General features: G+C 44.8%; 1 long non-coding RNA gene across 1 annotated transcript in view; it reads right to left on the bottom strand.

Annotated features, from left to right (window-relative positions):
* Positions 1 to 4,392, bottom strand: part of LOC308460620 — a 428,649-nt gene extending 424,257 nt beyond the window's left edge. Inside the window, exon 1 of the long non-coding RNA XR_013978647.1 lies at positions 4,378 to 4,392. This is a non-coding gene — a long non-coding RNA (uncharacterized lncRNA). The remainder of the gene's footprint in view (positions 1 to 4,377) is intronic.
* Between the last annotated feature and the right edge of the window lie 22,510 nt (positions 4,393 to 26,902).

The following is a 26,902-nucleotide window of genomic DNA, read 5'->3' as shown; positions in this document are numbered from 1 at the left end:
AACATGGGGCCAACACTTACCTGCCTCCAGTCTGCAGGGACATCACCTGTTCTCCAAGAATTCTCAAAGATAATAGACAAAGGCTCTGAGATTACACCCGCAAGCTCCTTTAGTACCCTTGGATGCAGCTCATCAGGCCCTGGAGAGCTGAATTCATTTAAAGTAGCTAGGTGTTCCCTCACTACCTCTTTTCCTATGTTGGGCCATAGCTCCCTCCCTACATCATTTATTCTGTTATCATCAGGTTGGGAATTGCTTTCCTTCTGGTGAGATCCCATGAGATCTTGGAACTCTTGTGAGATCTGCTGGAAGCTGCCACTGCACAAGCCCACTTAGTGGGGCTTCAGTGGGGGATGTTGGCAAGCAGGGGTTGCCGCAGGGGAACCTTAGGTGGCAAAACAGGATGGGCTGCTCTGGCCACCAGTGAGTTGTTACTGTCACTGTGGATCCTTCCTTCAAGCCTCTCACTCCCTTCCTTTTATACCTTCTTTGCTCACCACAGCCCTCCAGTTGTCCTTTCTCTTACCTCTTATTGGGGTGTGTGGAGTTGAGTCCTGCCCTGCATAATTGATCACAACACACACACACCATTTGAATAGCGGTGCCCATCAACTTTCACAAGGCCCAGCCCTCTCAAATATTCTATTGGGACCTCGGCCCCTAGGAGTTCGCTCCTGTGCCTCTTATGGAGTGTTTGCAAGCGCTTAACCTTCTCTATTGCTTTAGCCCGGCCATTGCTTTTTTTAGCCAATACTAATTCTTCTTCCTCTCCCTATATTTTTTGCTGCCTCTTTGCTCATTCCCCCATTTTGATGGGCCTCATTTCTCTGTGAAGTTCTGTGACCCTGATGTTAAAGGTCCTAAAAGGTCTTGTTTCAGTGTGTCCGTGTCTGTGTGTGTGTGTGTGTAGAAGTATATATGGGTAGAGGAAGTGCATGTGATAAGAAAACCAGGGGATGGAACCACAAACAGATATTACTGGGTATCCATTTTAAGAGCCAACCATGTCATGATGACGAGTCACTGAAGGTTTTGCTTTGGAGGAAGACAGTTTGATAGACAGTGGACCGCCATTACTGGCCACCATCTGTACATAATCCGAGGGAGGGTGGTTTGGTGTGGGCCTGAGGCCATGCAAAGGAAACACTCGGATCCCAACCACCTCTAAATTTAAGCTCAGACTTGACAACTGATGAGCTCCAGAAGCTGGGTGACAAAGCCACACTTATGCTGTGGTGCCCCCCTCCTCTTCATTTAAAAGCTCTTTGATGGTACTACTGCAACTCCAAATCCAACAACTGAAGAATCACACCAGCATTTCTGTGGCAAGGGGCTACTTTGATAATTTGAGACAGGCAGCATTCTTAACTTCATTTTTTAAAAACAGAATCAACATTTGCTTTGGCAATATGGCCAGGTAGCAAAAGGCTAGCAGTTATTATTATTAATCTCGTAAAAACATGTTTATGTGTAAGATGGGGTTTTTGGCCAAAGGGTTGTGGGGATGGTAAAAGAGAGAAGAGAATGTGCTTGGAAAACACATTCAAACCTCCAGAATGTAGTGAAGTGTTCAGGGTTGGCTTTAAGGGGGAAATCCAGCTCCCAAACGTCTAATACTTGCTTCTGTTAGGCCTAATAAACACAAACCACAAGTGTTGTGGGGCGGGGTGGTGTGGAGGGTGAGGTGTGGTCCCTTCTGCTCTCATACACAGCTTTGTGTGACTTCACAACACACCAAGCCTGGTCAAATTTTCACCCTTCCCTATGCGTTTCTGTTATTCAAATCATGTGTTATGATTCAGAAACCAGACGGCACTTGCTCACCACATACAACTTAAACATACAACTTGTGAGCCACCAGATCAAATGCAGTGCACCAGTTATCTGTTGCGGCCTGTCAGGAGCTTGACGGACACCCATTGTTTTTGCGGAAGGTTTATTGACACCCATAAGATCACCGTGGCAACCTTAACCTTAACCCTGGCGTGTGGGAATCCCTTGCAGACAAACACAATGCCTGGAGACAGACAGTATCCAGAGAAGAAACAACTGCTGCGAGGAGTGCAGAGGGGAGAAATGCTACAGTGCATCTGCACCAGCGAAAAGAGATGCCTTTGTCTGCCCCAGCTGCAATAAAACATGTCTCTCCCCTATCGGTCTCCACAGCCACAACAGTCACTGTAACTCTCCAATGGTTTGACTTCCCTCCTGAAGGTGCACTCCTCCATTGTCTCTCAAGACAGACGGATGCTAACAGAAGGGGGTGGGGACTAGGTATGATGTAAAATGTGCCTTTGAAGTCAACAGGCAGCTATTTTATTTTAATGCAGATACTTATCAGGATCGCATCAGGTAAGGATGAATTTAACCATTTGCCCCCGTTATGAGGATGAGCTCCTCAAAAGCTCATACTTGTGAGAGGAGGACGCTATTCCATGGGGCATGTTGCTTGCTTTGCAGAATGTACGGTGCCTTGCAGATTAGCAGTGTCTGTTGGGTACTTACGCCCCCGCCTGAACGGTGCTAATAAACAGATGTCACAAATAATTCCCCAGTGTTCTCTCCTCTCAGGGAAACAGACTTTCTTGCATCTGCCCTTGGAACACCCTAACACTTGAAGGAAGCGCAGAGCTGGGCTCAAAAGAATAAAAACTATTATTTGTCAACGTGCTTCCCAAAGATCTCAGCTGCTCTTTTTAGGGGCTCCTAGTTTCTCTCCGGCAAGCCTAGCATGGGGGGGGGGCATCTTTTAGCACTTTGGGGAGAGGCAAGAGGGCATCAAAGTCTTCTGCAATCTTTGCTGTGGGTGTGAAGTACTTAAGTCAAGAGCAGAAACTGGAAACCCAGAGGCAAAGCACAAGCCACTAGCTAAATCCTTTATAAAGTAGCTCCCCTGTAGCACCGACTGCTGGCTTCCATATTGTCTACTGGGTAATAAACATGTTTTCTCATGATGTACCCTATGATTTCTCTTCTGTGACCACCTCCCTTAGCTCACTGAACACTACTTTCCTGTGAGGTCATTCCCCCACAACACTAATCACTGCAGTCAGACTTAATGTATGAAAGCATTTTCTTATTATAGCCACTGGTTTCATGCAGGAACAGTGAGACCTGCCGCTCTTCATACAAGTCTGGTGTACTAAACCCCTTGTGTGAAATTCAACAATTAAGTCCCAAGCACCAGTGGTGTAGCGTGGTGGTGGTGGGGGCACAGGGGTGGTTGCCCTGGGTGCAAAATTGTTAGGGGGAGCAAAATTTTAACAGTGTGTGTAGTAGTTAAGAGCAGTAGACTCGTAATCTGGGGTTCGCGTCTCCGCTCCTCCACATGCAGCTGCTGGGTGACCTTGGGCTAGTCACACTTCTCTGAAGTCTCTCAGCCCCACTCACCCCACAGAGTGTGGGGGAGGAAGGGAAAGGAGAATGTTAGCCGCTATGAGACTCCTTAGGGTAGTGATAAAGCGGGATATCAAATCCAAACTCTTCTTCTTCTTCAACACCTGGTGCTGCCTCAATATAGCTGCATGCTTCTTTTGCGGGGTTCCATTGAAAATGGCTTCTCCATGCAAACCAGGAAGTGGACCCCCTTCATCCATTTCTCTTCATCCCACCCACTGTTCCATGTGGCCCCGGGTGCTAGCAACCCACACTATGTCACAGAGGTTTCATAAACACCTCTTTAATTTTGCGATAAGGTTTTCAGGCATGCAGAAGTAAGTAACCTCTCATGCAGATAGGGTTGTTCACACAGGGTACCTTTAAGGCACATCCAAAGCTTTCCCTCAAAGAATTCTGGGCATTGTAGTTTGTTAAGGGTTGCTGGGAGTTGTAACTCTTTGTGGGGTGAACTTTAGGGCCCAGAATTCTTTGAGGTGGGAGATGCACTTCTAATGTGCTTTAAAGGCAGTGTTGTTGTTTTCTGGGGGTACTCAAGGATACCTGCCCCCTCCAAAAACAAACATAAAACAAAACAAAAAAACCATTAAAAGTGTGGCACTTGCTGTAACAACTTCATGGTGAGCACCTTTTTTCCTAGAAAAAGGAAAAACACTTTTTAAAGGTATAGTGTGTATCCAGCCTCAGTCATATGCAGAGTAGGTTTATGGAAATAAATGAACTTACTGTATTTTTTGCTGTATAGGACGCACTTTTTCCCCTCCAAAAATGAAGGGGAAATGTGTGTGTGTCCTATGGAGCGAATGCAGGCTTTTTCTGAAGCCTGGAGAGTGAGAGGGGTTGGTGCTTCGGGCAGCTATCCGCAAGCCTTCTGAGCGCGACGGGAGTTTTCTTTATTCCCCCCCCCCCTAAAAACTAGGTGCGCCCTATGGAGCGAAAAATCAGGCATAGGCAAACTCGGCCCTCCAGATGTTTTGGGACTACAACTCCCATCATCCCTAGCTAACAGGACCAGTGGTCAGGGATGATGGGAATTGTAGTCTCAAAACATCTGGAGGGCTGAGGTTGCCTATGCCTGGTCGACACTGAGAATGGATTGGTCAGATGCAACCCATAAACATCTCTTGGTAAAACACTGTGAGAAAGGAGAGACCTTTTACTTCCTTTGAGGTTGAGAGAAGAATGTCTCCTGAATGGCAAGTCTCCTTAAGGCTCTTTATATTTCCCCCCCTTAAACTGCATTTAACTAGGAAAGTTTTCCATGACTTGATGTTCTAATTCAAACAATATTTCTGCCTTGTAGGTGATTCTACTAAATGCTACTTCCCAACAAAACATGTTAGATGTACCCATATGAATCGTGCGGCACTGAACAGAAAGAAAGAGCTAAAGCTAAATCCCAATGTATTTAGTATTTTTAATATCTTAATATTTTTAATATTTTTTAGTATTGGCTAAAAAAAGCAATGGCTGAACTAAAGGATTTAACAACAATTTATTCTATCCTTTGCAGTATCTTGATTAATTGGTCACTTTCTAGTCCTCAAGAGGGGAGGCTGATCTTAGGGATAAGCTGCATAAATTTGTTAGAAGATGAGCAAATTTCACATTTGTGTTGTTGTTTTTCTTAGGTTGTTGCCATCTGGAAGTGGTGATTTCTCAGTTTTTTATTTCTCAACCGGGCCTATAATTTCACCTCTTTTTGTCACTATTCCCCTCAGACTCCCTTCCTGCGAAAGTTAGTTCAGGCACAGGGATCTGCCCTACCTGCTGAGAAGACAGATGCAAACAACATATTAAGCTTCTCTGCAATCCCTTTTTCTTCCATTAGCACAACTTCAACTCCCTTGTTCTCCAATGGCCTTATCTATCTTCCTAACTAGTTTCCTGTTTCTAATGCATTTTTTAAAAATTGTTGTTGGTCTTCCTGTTTTGAGCGATGTGTTCTTTGAATGCTTTTTTCTACATCCTAGTCTGCTTGCATTTCTTTTGCCAAAGTTTACATTGCTTGTTGTTTTTCTCGTTTGGACAAGACTTCCATTTTCTGAAGGAAGCCTTCTGGCCTCCCAAAGTTCCTTTGACTTGGCTTGCCAACCCCTCTAACATCCTCTTGGCCCCAATGCTCCCTTTCCTGATCTGTGGTGTACATTTCAGTTGTGTTTCTGGTGCTTTGGTTTTAAACAACTCCCAAGCATTCAGGAGAGACCTGACCCTCTTAATGTTGTCTTTCACCTTCCTTCTTTGGGTAGAGCATGAGACTCTAAGTCTTAATCTCAGAGTTGTAGGTGTAAGACCCAACATGGGTGAAAGATTCCTATATGGCAGGGGTTGGACTTTGATGACCCCCATGGTCCCTTCCAACTCTATGATTTTATGAATTCTTTAATTTTCGGGAAGTTTCCTTGTACGAAGTCAAATGTGACTGTGTTGAACTTTCTTGGCAATTGTCCAGTTACATATATGCCCCCCCCCATTGGGCAAAAGATTGGACTAGATGATCCTCATGGTCTCTTCCAACTCTATGAACCCTTCTATGTCGAATTTGGTAGCACTGTAATCACTGTTTCAACCAGTTCACTTGCATATCAGACCAAGTCCTGGGCACCACTTGAGATTAAATTCAGAGTCGCCATCCCACTGTTTGGTCCCATGACCAAATGTTCTCATTATTTAGCGTTTTTGCAAATGCTACGTCTTTGCTGTTGATTAGATCATGAATGCACCCATTTTAAATGAATCAGCTATTATTGCAGCGCTTTCTCCTTTGGATGCCGCCTTGATTCCATTCTCCAACTCAAAATCACCAAGGCATTTGGGCTAGGGGAACTACTGTTGGAGTCAGGTTTTGCCACCCACAGCAACTTATGCGGAGGAGTTTGTCTCTTTCGGCATTCCTAGCACGCTGGTCTCTGTGTCCCCTTTGACGGGAGTTACATCACCTCCAGTAGCCCCTTCCCTGTCCTCCCCATAGTGTTTTAACCAGAAATTAAAATGTGCCACCACCTCTAGGCTCTCCTTTAAAACCAAGCCCTCCAGTTTGCCCATTTGGGCTCACAGGCATATAGCAGTAGCATATCAACACCTATACAGGGTATCATTCTCCCATTGTCTTTGCCATCATGTTTCCTGGCACTTTCAATGCCTAGTTCCACCCCTCTCCCATTTGGATCTTTAATGCTGGTTTTGGAGGTAGGAAGAACTAAAACGCATTAGCTTCCCCTCCTACCCTTTGCAGGCAGTGACTTTGCTATGAAAATGGCAGACGTCAAAAGGTGCTCCTAGGAAGGTAAGCTGCAAAATTTCAGAAGGATGGGTTCAGGGACCAAAGAGTGAACAGAAACAACAGCTTCAGGCTTATATCCTGCTCAGTTTGCACCACGTCACAGACTGAGTGCCAGTCTGACTTGACAAGAATGGAGGCGGCACAGAAGAAGAATAACTTGAATGTCCACCATTTCCAGGCAAGCGCCACTAGCATAAATGTCAAAGCACAGAACAAACAAGAACAAGGTGATACGTTATTTCAGTGTCCTCTCCCCAAAGCACTGCAGTTGGACAACCTTGCTAAGTTCATTCATATGCTTAGAAGCTAGACCTGTCAGTTACAAAAGAGATTTGCTCCCACCATCCTAATGCTTTTATATACAGCAAGCTTAGAGATAAATGTTTCAGTTTTGGAAAACACTCTCTTTTTGTTTTTTGAACATCTGATTCGCTGAAATGCTTTGAGACGTTGTGGACAAGCCATGAAAGTCTGGAGCAGCCCCACTTCATGATTCACAATTTGTTCTAATATTTTGGCCACCACTAGTATAGATATATATATTTGTTGTGTTGGACAACTGCTGCTTGTTTTTCTGCTGAAATATTGCAATTCTCAGGCATATCAATAAAAAAAGTTTACTACTCCGGAAATGATACACCATATTGTATGGTCATTAACCCCCCTGCTTTGAACAACAACAGCAACAGCAACAACAACAACAACAACAACAACAACAACAACAACAACAACACCATGCAAATACTATGATTTTACCAGCGAAAGCAGGGTGTAGAGTCACAGCAATGTATATGTGCTTCCAACACCAGTCTTTCCAACTATGTGTAAAAACTAGTATTTCTGCTTCTTTGTACGCTGCAAGCCTTGCATGGATTTGGCTGTGATGAGCTAACAGATGGTAATTTAACAGTGCTCTTTTGCAGAGGTCATTAATAACATCAAGCATCTGTAATATCTAACTTACATTTGTGTCTGTGAAAGAGCTATCCATGCATCAACCAGCCCCAAAAGCTACAGGAGATTTGAGACAATACTGTTCTCATTACCCTTTTCACAAAACTATTCTTCACAACTCACCTAACTATTAGATATTTACAATCTCTTTGCGCAAAAGCACTGAAGCAGGTAGACTGCATAAGGGAAAGCAGCAAAGTGACCTACATCTGCAGATACCAGAAAAAAAAGGTAAAGGACCCCTGGATATTATAGTCCAGTCAAAGGCAACTATGGGGTGCAGTGCTCATCTCGCTTTCAGGCCAAGGGAGCCGGCGTTTGTCCACAGACAGCTTTCCGGGTCATGTGGCCAGCTTCTGGCGCAACAGGACACCATGACGGAAACCAGAGCGCACAGAAACGCTGTTTACCTTCCCTCCGCAGCGGTACCTATTTATCTACATGCACTGCATGCTTTTGAACTGTTAGGTTGGCAGAAGGTGGAACAGAGCAATGGGAGCTCACTCCATCATGGGGTTTTGAACCGCCAACCTTCCGATCAGCAAGCCCAAGAGGCTCAGTGGTTTGGACCACAGCACCACCCGCTCCCTCTGCAGATACAAAACGCCACGGTTAAGGGTGCATTACCAGGTGCAGATATGGACTGGGCTTGGCAATGGACTAAATAAGTGCCAATAAACTGAGACTCAATCCAGGCAAGAGAGAGGTACTCTGGGTGGGTGGTTCATCTGCCCTGTTAGATAGTGATTAGCCTGTTTTGGATGTCATTGCACTCCCTTCTAAAGGAGGAGGCTTGGAGCTTGGAGCTGCTCCAAGATCAGGGGCAGTGCATCCTGGTTCACCCCTTGAGGCATCATGAGACTTGCCACAATGCCGTGCTGCTGCCACTGTGCCATCCTACTCCCCCACTGCAGTGGTGCCCATGAAGCTTTGGTAGTGGTGATGACTTCTGGGGAGAGCTTGTGAGGTCCTGCCTGTATCAGGAAACTATTAATGTCTGATATTTTGGTGTGTTCTTTTATATTCTGGTGGAAACTGCCCAGAGTTGCTGGGGCAGCCCAGTCAGAAGTGGGGTACAAGTAGTAGTAGTAGTAATAATAATAATAATAATAATAATGGCCAAGATCTTGTGAGATCTTGTGCACTCCTTGAGATCTCACAAGATCTCGTGAAGTCTCACTGGAAGCCAGTGGCTCTGCCACTTCTCCAGAGGTGGCGTGGGGCATGGGATGCCTGTGGTGGCACTGCCTCATGCGATTCTGCTTGAGGTGGTCACCTCACCTCGTCTCATGGACAAGGTGCCTCATGGGCCCTGTCCTAGATCCAGTATTGTCGCAGGTGGCCTCAATGATTTGAAGCATGTTTTATCAGCTTTGGTTAATTTACCAACTCGAGAACACTGGTTTTCAAGCTTAGAGGGCAAAAGCTGCCTGCAAGGACTGAGTGACTGCTGAGGAACCATGTGATGGGGGAGCCAGCCCACAGCTACACAATCACATGCCTAATTCTCTTTTAAACCATTAAATGCTGTGATGCCTTGCTGCTGAGCGTGTGGAATCTCCCTTTTTTGCAAGCAATAAGGAAAACTAGTGATTTTAAGGTATTTTTAGAGCTGACCTTCTAGTGAACTCCTCAGTTGCTTGACATTCCCATTGGCACAGTGGTTAGTGTTCTATAGCAGAGAACTGTCCCCAGAACAAGACAAGCCCATTGATTTAAATGAGCTTGCATAGTTGTAATTGAGGAAGGACTGTAGGTTCTGACCATTAAAATAAACAACCCTGTCTATTTTTACTTGTGGCTGCTTTGTGGGTAGCCATATCATGAATATTAGGCTTTCCAATTTATTACTTTGCATCGGGTCATCAAATCACTCACACTATGGAAGCCAATGCCCACGAGGTCCAGGCCTTTCTGTCCTAGGTTTCCCGCCACAGGCTGCTACAGGATTGTCAGCTATTTTGTGAAATACCGTTCTTAACTGCAATAAAATCCCTCATAAAAACCATAGGACAAAATACCTTAGCCTGAAGGGGCAAATTACATTTTCAGCAGGTTTTTAGAAAGGAAGACAGAACACTGCTCGTAATGAAGTCTCCTTCACACAAAAAGTAAGGATTCAAAAAGCCATGAATTAGACCCTGCTCTCATGTTGCTTGCGTAAAGGGGCTACACTTATAGAAAGAGGCTGTGTCCCAGTGTGGCTCCCTCCCCATGGGGGTCTGAGGCAGGGAAGTCTTTGTGCATAAACCTCTGTGTGTGTTGACTTCCCCAGATGCTTGAATCCTGGTTGCTCAGAGTTGCCGGTCTCACAAAAGACTGCATGTGTAGAGGTCTGTGAGTGAAGGCTTCCTTTCCTCAGAGGACCGTGCGACTTCAGGGGCACTTGTGAATGGTACAGAGACAGCCCAAGACATTTGCCACCTGAGGTGAATCACAAAATGGCGCCTCACTTCCCACCAGGGAAGAAGGCGTGAGTGAAGATCTACATCAGGAACGGGGGGGGGGGGATAAAGATCTACATCGGGGTCTGCTGCCCCTGTGGATCCTGCTGCCTGAGGCGATTGCCTCAAGGGTGGGCCAGCCCTGTGATGGTGGGACCAAGAAGAGTCATGAATCAATAGGATTTGTGCCCAAGGCACAGCCCTGCAACAGACACAAACACACACACAGAGAGAGAGAGAGAGAGAGAGAGAGAGAGAGAGAGAGAGAGACTCTTTATGATGGTAAGCAGTTGGCGTCAGTCATCTCTGCTACCATATATTCATAGGGTCAAAGGTAAAGTAAGTTACTCAGGCACAAAACAATTTGGATTCATCAGGTCAAAAAACACGTAAGCCCGTGCTCTTTCAACAGTCTCAAAACTAGGGAAATCTTTCAAATTTTTGTGTTCAAAACAGAAAGGTCTCTATTCCTGAGGAACTAATACAGTGGTATCTCTGGTTGTGAACGGGATCCATTCCGGAGCCCCATTAGCAACCTGAAAGGAACACAACCTGCATCTGTGCATGCGGGGGTCGCAATTCACCACTTCTACACATGTGCGTGATGTTATTTTGCCCATCTGCGCATGCGCGAGCAGCAAAACCCAGAAGTAACCCTTTCTAGTCCTTCCAGGTCACCGCGGGACGCAACCTGAAAAGACGTAACCTGAACCGAACGTAACAGGAGGTATGACTGCATCTCCTGTTTTGCAGTGTAGGAGACACAAGGAAGGAAAGGAACAGCAACAAGCAGGGCTTTTTTCCAGGCAGAACTCCCTGGAAGTGAGTTCCAGAACCTCTCTGGTGGGCACCACTGCCATTATAAGAGAACAAGCGAGGTGTTCATAGTGAGCTCCAGCACCTCTCTTTCTAGAAAAATAGCACTGGCAACAAGGTAATGTGATGAATAGGATTAAATGTTGTTGTGTGTGTTTGGGCTTTGCAGGGGAATGAGGGGTTAAGACCCAGTTCCATCAAAACGTTGGGATTTGAAGACATGTCCCTGTTTAGATGTTCTGCAAAGGACTTCTGCGCCAAAAGGTCAAGTCAGGAAATCCAAGGTGCTTGGATGTGGTAGGTTTGCTGTGCTGTACAGTGGTACCTCGGGTTAAGTACTTAATTTGTTCCGGACTTAACCTGAAACAGTTCTTAACCTGAAGCATCACTTTAGCTAATGGGGCCTCCTACTGCTGCTGTGCCGCCGGAGCACGATTTCTGTTCTCAACCTGAAGCAAAGTTCTTAACCTGAAGCACTATTTCTGGGTTAGCAGAGTATGTAACCTGAAGCGTATGTAACCTGAAGTGTATGTAACCTGAGGTACCACTGTACTAGTAAATACCAATGATCACAAAGTGAGTATGTGACCTTGGAGAGCTTGGGTGAGAAAGAGGGAAAATATATGTTTCTGCTAGATGCAGAAGGGGAGCCAGAGCTGGAATAGGAAAACAGGGGGTTTCATACTACAAATAAAACATGAGAAATGAACTCTCCTTTCCACTTCTGCCATTGTATGGCTTTCTGTGAATCTTTCTCTAAACCACCTATTTTGGTGGCGCATGAAATGTTAATTCCTGCTCATTCACTCTGACTAGTTTGCGTGGCATAATTCCACACAGAGTTCAAGAGGATTATCATGTCCCCATGTAATTATCTCAGCGCTGTAACACAACAGTTAACAAAGACTATGATAAATAAATGCTAATGGGAGTCATGAGATTAAATTTAAATGGCCCACCTTTAAATAGCTGGAATATCATGAGCAATAAACTTGAGTCAGTAAATAGCCCAATTCCTTTACAACGGTTGTTGTTATTTGTGGTTTTTTATTTTGTTTTGTTTGAAAAGGAGACAACTCTTTTGGAGGATGTTTAATTCAACTAGAACACATCTGGGACTCATCTACACAGGTCAATTTATAATGTTAAAATGTGTTATAAAAATGTGACATCAGAAGGCGCTGTAGAGCAGAATCCAAGGTCAGTGGCAGATTGCCTTGGGAGCGTCCCCCCACCCCATAGTGGGGGGGTGTTTCATAGCGTTTTTTAAAATATATATCTGTCTAGAGCAAGCCTTGGAATCATTCAGACATTTGGGAAGTTATGATGTGGTTATTTTGAAGAAATAGATTTAGCAGAACACAGAAGCTTGTAAAATTTAGCAGAATGCAGAAGCTTATAAAATGACTGGGGAAATAAAGTGGATTACAGCATGTTGTAGAAGTGGAAAGTTGTAGAAGGGACGTTAAAGTGATATATGTACCCAAGTTGTTACTTGCTCCAAATGTGCTCTGGTTGGAAGAAAAGCGCCACAATGACAAAACACAAACTCATGTAATATGATTATTGATATTAATTAAAGGATGTGTAATGATGAGGTGGGATTTGCTAGGAACAAGGAGAGTAAAGATTTGTGGCTAGAAAGGTTCAAAGCAGAATCAAGGGTGTAAGTAATCTAGAATGGGCAAACAGAAATCCAGAAAGGGAACAGACATTATTTTTGTAGATTCTCTTCCTTGATGTTTTGTCCCACGCGACGGTCACCTCCAGACTGGATTATTGTAACTCGCTCTACGTGGGGCTGCCCTTGAGACTGACCCAGAAACTCCAGCGGGTGCAGAATGCCGCGGCGAGACTCCTTATGGGGTCTTCGCTGCGAGATCACATTCATCCGGTACTATACCAACTGCACTGGCTCCCGGTGGAGTACAGGATCAGGTTTAAGGTGCTGGTTTTAACCTTTAAAGCCCTATACGGCCTAGGACCCTCGTACCTACGGGACCGCCTCTCCTGGTATGCCCCACAGAGGAACCTACGGTCTGCAAATAAAAACATCCTGAAGGTCCCAGGCCTCAGAGAGGTTAGGCTGGCCTCAACTAGAGCCAGGGCCTTCTCGGCTGCGGCTCCAATCTGGTGGAATGCTCTGTCACAAGAGACTAGGGCCCTGCGGGACCTGACATCTTTCCGCAAGGCCTGCAAGACAGAGTTGTTCCACCAGGCCTTTGGTCAGGGCCCAGCCTGACTCCCACCTCCGGCAACCTGCACAGAACTTTGCTTAACGGTTGCCATTAATTTGATTTTAATTAATTTTTATAATGAAATGTTTTAGAATGTTGGATTATTTGATTGTTTGATTATTTGTTTGTTGTTAGCCGCCCTGAGCCTGGCTTTGGCTGGGGAGGGCGGGATATAAATAAAATTTATTATTATTATTATTATTATTATCTTCATTCTTGCCTGGGTTCTGCCTTTCGGTCTTTCTGATTGTGGGTTTTCCCACCACCATTCCTGGCAAACACCACTGAGACTGATGACAGACAGAATGGCAAATGAAAACAGAACCAATAGCCAGGTACGTATCCAGCATACACCATACCATTGTAAAAAGATTGTCACAGCATCTTTTTGAATAAAATTTCTAGAGAATGTTTGCAGTGCACTGGAAAATTAAGGGCTTTATTTATTTGACTAATACAAATTGGAGATTTCATGAATCCTGCAAACTGAAAATCAGGGAAGATTCAGTCAGACCTTGACACCTATTTCAAAGTCATCTGAATCTTAATATTCGAAAAGATGCTCTATAAATTATATCGGAATAGCAAAAGCAGGTAAGCCTCCTGTGCTACCAAATCTTCTGAGATCACAGTAAACCTGTTCAGCTGCAGTATGAGAAACGCACTCTGAAGTACACACATACATATTTATGTCTTGAAGGGGAAAATGGACAGGGAATGCCTTCCATTCTTTTAACCTTTTACACTGCCACCAAACAGAAACACAGTAGGATATTTATTTAAAAATACATCCAGAATTGGCAGCAAAATATATTTTAAAGGTTGTTTTGGGAAAGTAATGACAGGAACATAGGAAACTGCCTTATACCAAGTCAACTGGTCTATCCAGTTCAGTGCTGTCTATGTTGGTTGTGGCTTTCCATGATTTCAGATATTCCTGGCCCTACGTGGAAAAACCAGGGATGCAACCTAGGACCTTCTGCACGCAGGCTCTGCCCCTTATCTATGGGCCTTTCCCACAACTAACAGGCAGCAAGGAAGCATCCACTCAAAGGGCCCTTCCAGACCACCTATTTATCCAGCATTTGCCATGATTTACTTGCACAAAGCTTACATGGTGGTTCCACTATCTCCGGTCTTTATTGAGCATTTGTTCCGATTTGCTTATGGGGTGGGTTACATGACAATAAGCTGTCATGCTTATCTGAAGGAGCGTCTCCACCCCCACCGTTCTACCTGGACACTGAGGTCCAGCGCCGGGGGCCTTCTGGCGGTTCCCTCGCTGCAAAAAGCCAAGTTACAGGGAACCAGGCAGAGGGCCTTCTTGGTAGTGGCACCCGCCCTGTGGAATGCCCTCCCACCAGATGTCAAAGAGAACAACAACTACCAGACTTTTAGAAGACATCTGAAGGCAGCCCTCTTTAGGGAAGCTTTTAATGTTTAATGCATTACTGTATTTTAATATTTTGTTGAAAGCTTCCCAGAGTGGCTGGGGAAGCCCAGCCAGATGGGTGGGGTATAAATAAATTACTATTATTATTTATTATTATTATTATTAGTAGTAGTAGTAGTAGTAGTAGTATTATTAATGCAATTAGCTTGTGGCGTATTTGCACATCTTCCTGTTAGTAACTCTTTCACTACACACGTTCCATGCATGTCACAATGCATTTTAAAAAGTGGGTTTTTGTTGCACGAGGGTGACAGGGCACTTTGCTTCACTTTAAACTGCACAGACCTAAAGTTCCTGTAAGCACTTGAATCTCTGACTCGGCAAAATGGTGAGCCCCCCTCCTCACTTGGAGCAGCCAAAAGAGCTTACCAGCCTTGTGAGGCACATGGGATAGTTATTCTCTTATTTAGCCACCCTGGAGTTCGACCAAGTTGGATCCTTCCATTGCATTGGATTGGGGAAAGTGAGGAGGCCATGCTTGTCTGTGAGCAATAGTGCCTCAGAAAGGGTGGGGGGCTATTGTTGGATACTTTACTGTAACCAAAAACTTCAGTCTTGAAGTTTATCCCCACCACAGCTACTCACTGTGGGTTATAGCAAAGCAAACAGTCTAATTTGCCAACGCCTAAACAACATCAAGCATCAGAACAACTTGGCCACAATATGGGAATTTTGCCCATGGCATCCTTCCACTTTGACTCTCTGGCACACTATTCGTATAATCTAGCAATCCCAAAATATACCGTATTTTTCGCACCATAGGACGCACTTTTTCCCCTCCAAAAATGAAGGGGAAATGTGTGTGCGTCCTATGGTGCGAATGCAGGCTTTCACTGAAGCCTGGAGAGCGAGAGGGGTCGGTGCGCACCGACCCCTCACGCTCTCCAGGCTTCGCACACCTCTCCGCAAGCAGCGGGAGCGGTCCCGCTGCTTGCGGAGAGCTGCCAGCATGCCGAAGCCTGCGCGCGCTGAGAGCAGCGCGCCCAGGCTTCGCGCACCTCTCCGCAAGCAGCGGGAGCGGTCCCGCTGCTTGCGGAGAGCTGCCAGCATGCCGAAGCCTGCGCGCGCTGAGAGCAGCGCGCCCAGGCTTCGCGCACCTCTCCACAAGCAGCGGGAGCGGTCCCGCTGCTTGCGGAGAGCTGCCAGCATGCCGAAGCCTGCGCGCGCTGAGAGCAGCGCGCCCAGGCTTCGCGCACCTCTCCGCAAGCAGCGGGAGCGGTCCCGCTGCTTGCGGAGAGCTGCCAGCATGCCGAAGCCTGCGCGCGCTGAGAGCAGCGCGCCCAGGCTTCGCGCACCTCTCCGCAAGCAGCGGGAGCGGTCCCGCGGCTTGCAGAGAGCTGCCTGTTTGGGGGCTGGGGTCGGGGGAAGCTCGAGCTTCCCCCGCCCCAGCCCCGCGCCTGGGGGGGGGAAATAATTTTTTTCCTTTATTTCCCCCCAAAAAAACTGGGTGCGCCCTATGGTCCGGTGCGCCCTATGGTGTGAAAAATACGGTAGATGTGCCTTTACCCTTGCAAGACTGAATGTACTGCCCTCGGCTGTACCTGAGGGACAATTCCAACAGATACCATACGAAAAACACTTATGTCCCTGCGGAGATGGCAGCACCAAATCAGTGGCGCATGCCCTCCTCACGTGCACTCTTCACAAAGACCTGAGGGACGAGATTATTAGGCTTCTTTTATTGACCATTCCAGGTCACCCAACCACTGCCACAGTGTTCTCCTGGCAGATCAAGAGGAGCAGATGGCTGCAAAGGTTGCAATGTTTCTAGCTGGGGAAATCAGAATAAGGTCCACTATTCGACTGCTGATTTAGGACCCTAAGCTGTGTTTTATATAACCGACTTTTATTTTCTTCTGTGTATATCGCAATGCTTTTTGTTGCTATGGCTGATGGCTGATGCAAATAAAGTTTCATTCATTCATTCATTCATTCATTCATTCACTGTAACTGAGGAAAAATTAAATGGTAAGTGTTTAATGGCCAGAGTATGAAGATTCATATCACATACCATTCTAAATTCATGAGTACATTAAGATAGAATACATGAAGAAGCAAGAACTGTTCTACAGAAACATGTTGGAAAACCACATGACCTCAACATTATTTATTACCTCTGTTAAGCTGTAAAAGTTAATTTGCAAGTGTTGCACAAGCTGCATGCAAGTAGCTGCCTACCTTCTCTGTCTTTTTATTTTGGCATGCAGCGCAATCTTCAGCTACCCTTTTGTTGAATTGCCAGAAGGGAATGCCATTAAGGGGGGTGGGGGAATCATGTATTAAGGTTAGCGTGAGAGACTTCATCTAAAACCAGAAGAAGAGCCTGCAGGATCAGGCCAGTTACCAATCCAGTCCAACCTCCTGTTCTCACAGTGGCCCACCAGATGCCTGGGGGGAACCTGCAAGAAGGAATGGAGGAAGGGAGAAAATTGCATTGCCAAAGTGATTTGCACCAGCTGGGCTTGCAGTGTGCCTTTAAAAAAGAGAGAGAATAAATGGGCTTCCAAAAGAAATAACAAAAGATTGGAGGGATGGAGCTGTAAAAAGAGAGTGAGCAAAAGACTGCAGTCCTGAGATGAACAATAGTGTGAAAGCCGCCATAAGCCAAGTGAATGTGTAACATATTTTGCCAGTTCTGTCAATCCAGGAATTTACTTGGCCTTTGCACTGTATTATTCTTCAGGCAGTGAAAACTGCCACTCCAGCTGGGTTGGAAACGGGCACATCATGGCTGAGCTTAGCAGAATTTGGTGCGTCATAGGCAAAGAGTGAGTTTGGATGGTCTGGGACACTGCAGGGCGAGGGCAGATAAAAAATATGGTTCTGCACTTCAGTGGCTTGTCAAACAGCAATACGTGGCCTTCCGGATTGTGGTTTTACCGGTTGGACTGAAAAATACCAGGTCGTTGGCACCAGTATGCTGGTGCATTGAAAGATCATAGTCATGTATTCGGCTATTATAAAAGAAATTGCTGCCATTTGCAGAGAATTGTTATGGAAAATGTGGTTTTTCCTTACCACATTCGGTACATAGCGATAGCAAATGACAGTGCGGCTTTTCTGAACAAGATACTCAGCCACTGCTTTACATCACTAAGAAATTATGGAAATGCATTAAACACACACACACACACACACACACACACAGAGAGAGAGAGAGAGAGAGGTGTGTGTGTGTGTGTGTGTGTGTGTGTGTGTGTGTGTGTGTGATATGTTAAGCTTAGGTAAGAACATTCTGCCCAGTTCTTGTTCTCTCTATATAATTTTATTTTTCTTGTTTATGCATATCTTGACACATCCCCCCCTCAGCAAGGGCTGTGCTTTTTGAACCGTCCCTTATCATCTTATTTCCCCGATTCATAAAATTCTGCCTTGTGAAAATCCTCAGAAGAAGGCCAAATGCCTCCCCCCCCCCCAGCCCCTATGTACCTGGCAACACTTTTCACATTGCTGACAAGGAAAAGGTGAAAAAATGCATGTTTAAAGCTTGGATTTATCAAATTTAGATTTTCATTCAAGTTATTGCCATGGCTCTAGGCTAGCTGACAACCTCGTCTTCAGTGCCAGTCTGTTTCCAGCTATCAGAGTGTATTGTATGCATTCTGGTTTCAGGATATGTAAGTTAAGGTCCATTTACTTATTATGCAGTCTTTCTTCCTACACTGGACCCTCTCTAAGGCTGAGAGAGACCTGTGGACTGTTATGACAAATACTACCAGGTTCTTTGAGACGAGATCTCGATCTGTGGAAGAATTATGAACCCTGATGCGTGGCAATTAAACACTGGGGTGGAGAATCTGATAGCTTATGTTTGATCTGTACTTAGTTATTATCTGTGCCATAAACAGGCAAACAAATGCAAATTAATGAAATCCATAACAAAGTACTGCTTGGCTGCTGTAATAATTAAGGGAAATATTGACTCAGTAAATCACAGAATGTGTGAGAGAGACTTAAAGTGCTTTGATTTATACTTGTGGGAAAACAATAATGAGACACTGGATTTGTTCTTGTTTCTGAATCATTTTGGAAATAAGAAGTTTGAGGTCTGAGTTCATTATTCCTCCTGCAGCTGATCAGTGCAGCGCTGAAGCAATCTGGGGTTGCCGTTCAGGCAGAATATATGCTGTAAAGAGTTGACGCCTGTAAATGCGGAGAATAATTCGCAAAGAGCTAATCTGCCACTGGGTAGGGCTGCCAAGTGAAGAAGAGAATTTGACCACTTCTCAGCATTCCTAAATGATAAGGCATGGGGTGTAGCAAAATTATTTTCGTCACTGGGCAGACCAGTACAGATGACTTGCTTCCCAAGTAATTAAGAGCACAAAAGCTGAAATAAGTTAACTTCCCTGAAAAATGGCTGTCTTTATTCATGCTCTGGTGTCAGGGAGGGAAGCAGGCTCTGTGAGAAACCACCAGCACCATGCCTTGCACGACAGATCTTTCCATTTAAGACTCTGAAAAGTTCTAAAGTAAGTTGAATTAAGTAACCTTTCCTTCTGATGTAGGGACAGTGTTAACTACTAACCTTTCATATTTTAGTATACGAGTGCCCTCTGTTGGTGCTAATTACATTTTACACTGAACTGGGCAGGTGGACAGATAGATTGATTTGCTGTGAATATATTAGCCATCTGATAAGTGAAGTTATCTGAACAGCATACAACATACAGTAAAAACAATTTTAAAACTATATTGTACAAAAATACATTTCTAAGAATAATGTGAAAACAACCAAGGCAGCTGCAGAGCCCACAGAAAACTTCTTCAGCACAATGATTAATGGGATTAGAGTAAGTGGTTTTAAGGTGGTGGTCTTAATAAATGATGAAAAGAGGCGATAAACACACACTTTCCTAATTCAGATCACGGGAAACTCAAGTGACTCCTTATTCCCAGGTTTCTTTCCATTCTCTTATATCTCAACAAGCCTCATTCATCTTGCTCTGCTCCTAAAGAGAACTTGAACGGGGTGCTGAATTGTTAACTAGCTGCAGTGAAACAGAGCTCATGGCAAGATAACCATCAGCTGTACAAACCGTGACAAGAAGGAATTACCTTGTTACATACAAAAGCTTTCAAAATTATTGAAACCTCTCTCCTTCTCATTACTGAACTACGCAGGACAGATTATTACAAAAAAGGGCAACTGTTTAATGCATATTTTTAAAGCTTTGTGTATAGATTCTTACATTAGTATAACTTTTAAAAGTCACTTGTAATAAGATGAATAAGATTTTAAAATTGGATTGTTGTATATAAGACAAGTATATTATAATGGAACCAAGAGGGGGAGTGAAGGGAAGTTGACCAGAAAATTATGGTTTAATTTGGTTATGATTTCCCCCCCCCCTGTTTCCCCCCCCCCTCATTTTGTTATATTTGGAAAATCAATAAAATGTTATCAAAAAAGCAATCTACATTAACCACTAAGTGGTTCTTTTTCTTCATAGAGGTAGGAAGAAGGAAAGTAAAAGGTTGGGTCTTTACTTCTAGATAAATTGGGGGTGCAGAGAGAAGAAATGCTTTCATATTTGCCTCCAGTCCCATTCCGGTTAGCTCCCACATTTATAAAAATGGAGGCAAAGAGCAGAGTCACACTGAGTCCCCCCCCCCCCCGGCCACGTTCTGCACTCCTACCAGGATGTCTGCAGGTAGGGGGCCTCTGTGGACACATATGGACCCAGGAAGGCTTCCTCAGGATCTGGATTCCCACATGACTTGGCTTCAAGAGCCTTTTATGGGGTCTTCAAGAGCCTACATAGGGTTGCCATACAACTTTGGGCGAAACTAAAAAAATGCTCAACAACTTTTGTGTCTGGATTTTCACTTTTTGAAATATGGCAACCCTGCCCTACAAATGTCCATGCTGCACGCTACGGAGGGGTAGAAATTGAGTACAGTTCATATTTTAATGCAGCAATACAACAACTATAATTCCTTCAAAATATGCAGTTTTTGCAACGCATTCCTCCAGCTAAATCATATTCAGGGAAAGTGCATGCAAAAATGGTTCTCTTAGTGAAATTAGCATACAAAAATGAATTATTAGGGTGGTTTTCCTGGGAAATGGTGTGTAACTGAATAAATTCACACTAAAATGCTGGTGAATTTTCAAGAGAACTTTATTTGGAAAAAAATCAGAATTGTAATGTGGAATTGTGGAGAACTGAATTTAAGATTGCAAAAAATCAGAAACTGAAATGGACAGATTATTCCCTTCCTCCATATGCACAGAGGTCACAGGGGACAAGATTACAATCCCAGGAGGAGGGCTGTTTGGGCTGCTCCCATGTTTTATGTGCATAGGCATTAACTGCTCAAATAGGACTTCCTCGTCAACCATTTTCAGCTGCTTTAATCAAAGCCTGTAGCAGCATACACAGAAACAGACCATCAAACAAAACAAAACAAATCCGAAATAAAATGAACAAAACAATAAAATGCCAAATCTTATTTAACAGCACTTAGATACTGCTACATGTGTCATCCCAGTTGGATGAAGAACCATTTGTGATTAAAATGGACGCTGATTAATACAGATGCTCTCTAATTCAATAGCTGCATATGCTCCTACTGAGTCTTTGCAAAAATACTAAATGTTAACTGATTAGCCATTCTGTGCCCTCTGCCCTGAAAAACAGCTAATTGGCAGCTCTTTTGACAGGTCTCCCTGCACACAGTCCAGGCTGCTCCGTGTCCGCTTACTTTGACAAGAAGAGGCAATGTAACCCTGACCGTACACTTCATTGCATCAGATCTACGTTAAATATCAATTTTGTTTCCCTTTTGTAACATCTTTCAGTAAATAATGTGAAAGAAGTGCAACAGGAAGTCTGTAAAGTGTAGAAGTAAAATGCATGCAAAAATAAGTGATAAACGTTTCCCAGATGCATGAAGTGTTGCATTGCACAAAGGGATGGCATGATAAGAGGATTGCAAAATAATGAATAGCATGAATAGAGAGTTGTTGTTCTGCATCCCTCACACTGCAGAAACTGAGGATCATGCAAGGGATGTTGGCTAACAGCAGGTTTAAGTCCTGGTGCCTTGAGCTTGATTATCCTATGTGGAATCAGATGGGCATGGCTGGCAGTTGATAGCAACTCTCATGGCCATAGGAGTGAACTCCTAGGGGTGAGGTCCCTTCACGCCCCTCCTCCCAAGTTGATGGGCATTGCCACTCAAATGGTGTGCATGTGCTACGTCTTGTGATCGTTTACGTGAGGCAGGGCTTACGTGGGCTTCCCCAATATTTTATTCAAGTTGGCACCTCTGCTCATGGCACATAAGCAGCTGAAAGGATTTTTGATGTTGTGGCTGCCACTGCTTTCTTGTTTTGCTGATTAATTTATTTTCTGCTGCACTTCACCTTGGCACTGGTGCTGATGAAGGGCAGGCTATGATCAGAGTCAGCATCAAGTGTCTGCATGGCTGGAACGGGGTTGCCTAACACCTTCAACTACAGCTCCCATAAGTCTTTATGGGAAGACAAGACTGTTTAGTGATATTGTAGTGTTTTACTTGTTTGGTGGCCTAAGTTGGCCCAGCCACACTTCAGTTCTAAAATACAATAGCAGAGGATTAATCTGAGCAATCCAGTTCTTATTTTCTCAATTAGTTAGCATTTACTAGCAGTAAAAGCTCATCAGAAAGTTATTGGTTCCAAGATAGCACAGAGTTTGAGATAAGAGCTAAGGTAGGGCACAGAGAGGCTGCTGAGGGGAAAAGAATGAAGTCACAGTTACTTCTCTCTGTTGAGAAATACTTTTTAACTCACAGCTATCAGTAACCTAGATTCACTCGGTTTTTATGAGATGTTTAAGATTCTGCTGCTAAAACTGTAGTTGCTACTGGTTACTGTGCCCTTCAGTGAAATATTACTTTGCTTGTGTAGCTCTGCAGAAATCCCCAGTGACCCCGGGAGGGAGAAAGGTCACTGGAGAGAATGATCTTTCCTCACATCTTCAGTTCAGTTCAGAATCCATTTTCTGATGAAAGCAACAAGATAGAATATGGGATGTATCTCAGGGAGATAATGGAACTCCTGGCATATGTGAGAAGGTTAAAAGTGGCAGACCTCAACTTCTCAGAGTTTAGTCTGTGTGTGTGTGTTTAGATATAGTTGTCACAATACAAATATATACTGGGGGGGGGGTGAGCTACAGGGCAGATAATTTACTTCTGGATTGAAACAGCAAATTTATGCCACACAGGCTGGAGACAGACCATTTCTTGTAACAACACAGCAGTTTGTCCAGGCTGGTTGTGCAGGGTTAGGGAGAGCAAGGTGCAGTTTGTTCAGTTCTAAGCCAGTTTGTGAAAGTAATTAATGAAAAACATTTATATCAGTAAAAATCTGGCCCTGGTCTCTGTGCTCAGAATGCGGTACAGTGGTATCTCGGGTTACAGATACTTCAGGTTACAGACACTTCAGGTTACAGACTCCGCTAACCCAGAAATAGTACCTCGGGTTAAGAACTTTGCTTCAGGATGAGAACAGAAATAGTGTGGCGGTGGCATGGAGACAGCGGGAGTCCCCATTAGCTAAAGTGGTACCTCAGGTTAAGAACGGACCTCCAGAACAAATTAAGTTCTTAACCCGAGGTACCACTGTATAAAGATTTCAGCTGGGCTGCTGACTAGCAAGTGGTGCTTGTACCTCTTTTTCACCTCCCCAAGGGGATGAGCTCTTGTCAGTCATTTCAGCTGGCCAGGGCAAGAGCTCCTGGCACCAGCTGAAGGGCAAGAGCGAACAGGTTCTCACCTTGCGTCTCTCAGCCAAGGGTGAGCAGCCCAAGCATGATGTGCTGGCGAATGAGACATCAGTGGAGCCTTAGATGGTGCTGGCCAAGTCACTGGTGGAGAAGAAGAGCCCAGCACCTGGTTGGCTGCAACAACTTGAATCTGTGGCCCCTTGAATGCAAGGTTGATGTTCAAATTTGCCACCAGCGCTGACTGTGGATCAGACGTCAAGGTTGTGTAGTGCCATGCATGTTGCATGCCCAGACCCTGAAAACACCCCCTTGTTGATGAATAAGACACAAGGACACGGATATTAGGTTAAAGTTATTGGGCAAATTTAGGCCACAACTTTATTGGTTACAGAATATGAGCAGTAGGCATTGGAATTGACCCGACTATATCTGACTCCTGCCCATCACGCAGGGAGTCCTGTAAGGGTCAACCACAGGTAGGGGGAGCCCCATTGATGAGGAAGTGAGCCAAGAGGAAGCTCTCCAGTTCACGCCTCGGTTTGAAGGGGCCCGGCCATGCCTCCCCAGCTAGCGGATTAGCTGGCTGGTTGATTACATGGCCGGGAACCTCTGGGTGACACGGGACTTCGTCCCCCACCCCCAGAAGTGAGTGGGTGGCTACGTGGTCCACCGCAACTCCTCCCCACTGTGAAGTGTAGTGGGTTCATGATTATGTAGCTGGGAGTGAGGGGGTGTAAATAGTTCTATCACTCCAGAGTGAGAGCATGCTCTGATATAGATCTGGGCCTCTACATGAGATGGGAGAGGAGTGTTACATAGTCCTGGGGGTGTGGGGCACAAGTCCACAAGTGCTCCAGGGATTTGGAGAAAACCTTTTATGTGTGTGTTTGGCAATATTGTAGAGTGTGAATGGTTTACATATGAGTGCAAATGTTTGAGGTAGTGAATGGTTGCAGCGGTTGTGTTCAATGGATGGAAGTGAAATTGGGTGAGTGATTGTAAATATGTTGTGTTGACTGCTCCAGCTACCACACAATTGCGCTCATTTCACACGCTAGCAAGGTTATGCTTAAAATTCTACAAGGAAGGCTCAAGCAGTATGTGGACCGAGAACTCCCAGAAGTGCAAGCTGGATTTCGAAGGGGCAGAGGAACCAGAGACCAAATTGCAAACATATGCTGGATTATGGAGAAAGCTAGAGAGTTCCGGAAAAAATCTACTTTTGCTTCATTGACTATGCAAAAGCCTTTGACTGTGTTGACCACAGCAAACTATGGCAAGTTCTTAAAGAAATGGTGGTGCCTGATCACCTCATCTGTCTCCTGAGAAATCTCTATGTGGGACAAGAAGCTACAGTTAGAACTGGATATGGAACAAACTGATTGGTTCAAAATTGGAAAAAGGAGTATGACAGGGCTGTATATTGTCTCCCTGCTTATTTAACTTATGTGCAGAATTCATCATGCGAAAGGCTGGGCTGGATGAATCCCAAGCCGGAATTAAGATTGCCGGAAGAAATATCAACAACCTCAGATATGCAGATGACACAACCTTGATGGCAGAAAGTGAGGAGGAATTAAAGAACCTTTTAATGAGGGTGAAAGAGGAGAGCGCAAAATATGGTCTGAAGCTCAACATCAAAAAAACGAAGATCATGGCCATTGGTCCCATCACCTCCTGGCAAATCGAAGGGGAAGAAATGGAGGCAGTGAGAGATTTTACTTTCTTGGGCTCCATGATCACTGCAGATGGTGACAGCAGTCACGAAATTAAAAGACGCCTGCTCCTTGGGAGAAAGGCGATGGCAAACCTAGACAGCATCTTAAAAAGCAGAGACATCACCTTGCCAACAAAGGTCCGTATAGTTAAAGCCATGGTTTTCCCAGTAGTGATGTATGGAAGTGAGAGCTGGACCATAAAGAAGGCTGATGGCTGAAGAATTGATGCTTTTGAATTATGGTGCTGGAGGAGACTCTTGAGAGTCCCATGAAGATCAAACCTATCCATTCTGGAGGAAATCAGCCCTGAGTGCTCACTGGAAGGACAGATCCTGTAGCTGAGGCTCCAATACTTTGGCCACCTCATGAGAAGAGAAGACTCCCTGGGAAAGACCCTGATGTTGGGAAAGATTGAGGGCGCAAGGAGAAGGGGACAACAGAGGATGAGATGGTGGGACAGTGTTCTCGAAGCTACGAACATGAGTCTGACCAAACTGCGGGAGGCAGTGGAAGACAGGAGTGCCTGGCATGCTCTGGTCCATGGGGTCACGAAGAGTCGGACACGACTAAACGACTAAACAACAACAACAACACTCATTTGTGTCAACTAATGGGGCAGCTTCATGCCCACAGAAAGAATGCAAGTATGGCAGCTCTACCTGCTGCCTCTTGCTCTCTGCCTTGTGTCTTCCCTGGCTCTCTGTAGGCTGTTTCCGCAGCTGCAGGATCCAGGCCATGTCCCACTCCATGGTGACCAGAGAAGAAACTCCTTGACCAACAACTGTGGTGTTTATTCTTCAACAGAGTCGGTCATCTGCTTGCTCCAGACAGGCTTCTCAACCATTGTATGCTCTGTCAGCAATGCAACAGGTGAAGCTGGTCCTGCCCTACAGCTGATGCCATGAGGGGCACAGCAGCTGCTACTGTTGAGTCATTGTCCAAGACACACAAGCCCAACAGAGGGACCAGTTGGCAATCTTATGCGCTTGTGTTTATTTTCCAGGATCCACTCTATCCTGGTTGTTGCTCAATAAAGGATTTGATTTGCCAGTTGTGCCATGTTTTTGTTGCTAGACAGTGCTAGATGGGGATCATTCTGGAGTGTTGAACTTTCAGAACAAAGTTGTTCATTTTGCAAGTGTTGACTTTTCTGTTAGGGATTATTTCAACCCTTTTAAACTACTTCCATCAGTATATTCAACAGAAACTGGTTCATTAAAACAAGTTTACAATGGCCCTGCTGTTCTAGCCTATAGCTGCAGTATTTCTTTCATTAGCTCGATAACTTTGGATAATTTGGGTCACAAATGGCTCCCAGCAGGCTGCGTGGTTTTTTAAAAAGGATGTAGAACGTCTCTCACTGTCTTGCAGAAACAATGAGCAGCTGACCCTCAAGGCATGTTAATGATAGTAGCAGACCATTTTGTATTTCATTTATTTAAAGCTGTTTTTAACCACAGTTTTCTGAAAATAAAATCAAGGCGATAAGTGACAAAAGGTAAAAGTCCAGAAGTCACAGAAAGGGAAGAAACAATTTAGAGAACCAAAGAGAATTTTTTATAGCTGGAAGGGCCAGCCCTCCATTTTTGTTTTGTTTTAGAGAGGTTTTTTTCAGCCAGTTTTGGCTTTGTTACGGAAAAATCTAGGTGCAAGGCTGCTCAGTCACCCAGCTTGTTGGGCAGAGCCCGTGGGTCCCTGCAGAATAAAGGAAGGAGTCCAGCTGCCAACCAGAGCAAATAGCTGTAGACCAAAGTTTATTGCACAACAGGTTCAAAGAGGAATTTTGAACCCTGAGGATGGGGTGACAATGACTTTTAAAATTTTCCCACCATATCCCAGAATACAGTTTGTACAGCATCATTGATACATCATTGCTACATCACT

The sequence above is a fragment of the Podarcis pityusensis genome, assembly GCF_964106645.2.
Source record: "Podarcis pityusensis genome assembly, chromosome: 13".
Classification (NCBI taxonomy): Eukaryota; Metazoa; Chordata; class Lepidosauria; order Squamata; family Lacertidae; genus Podarcis; species Podarcis pityusensis.
The sequence above is the reverse complement of the archived record's forward strand: the minus strand, read 5'-3'. Positions and strand labels throughout refer to the sequence as shown.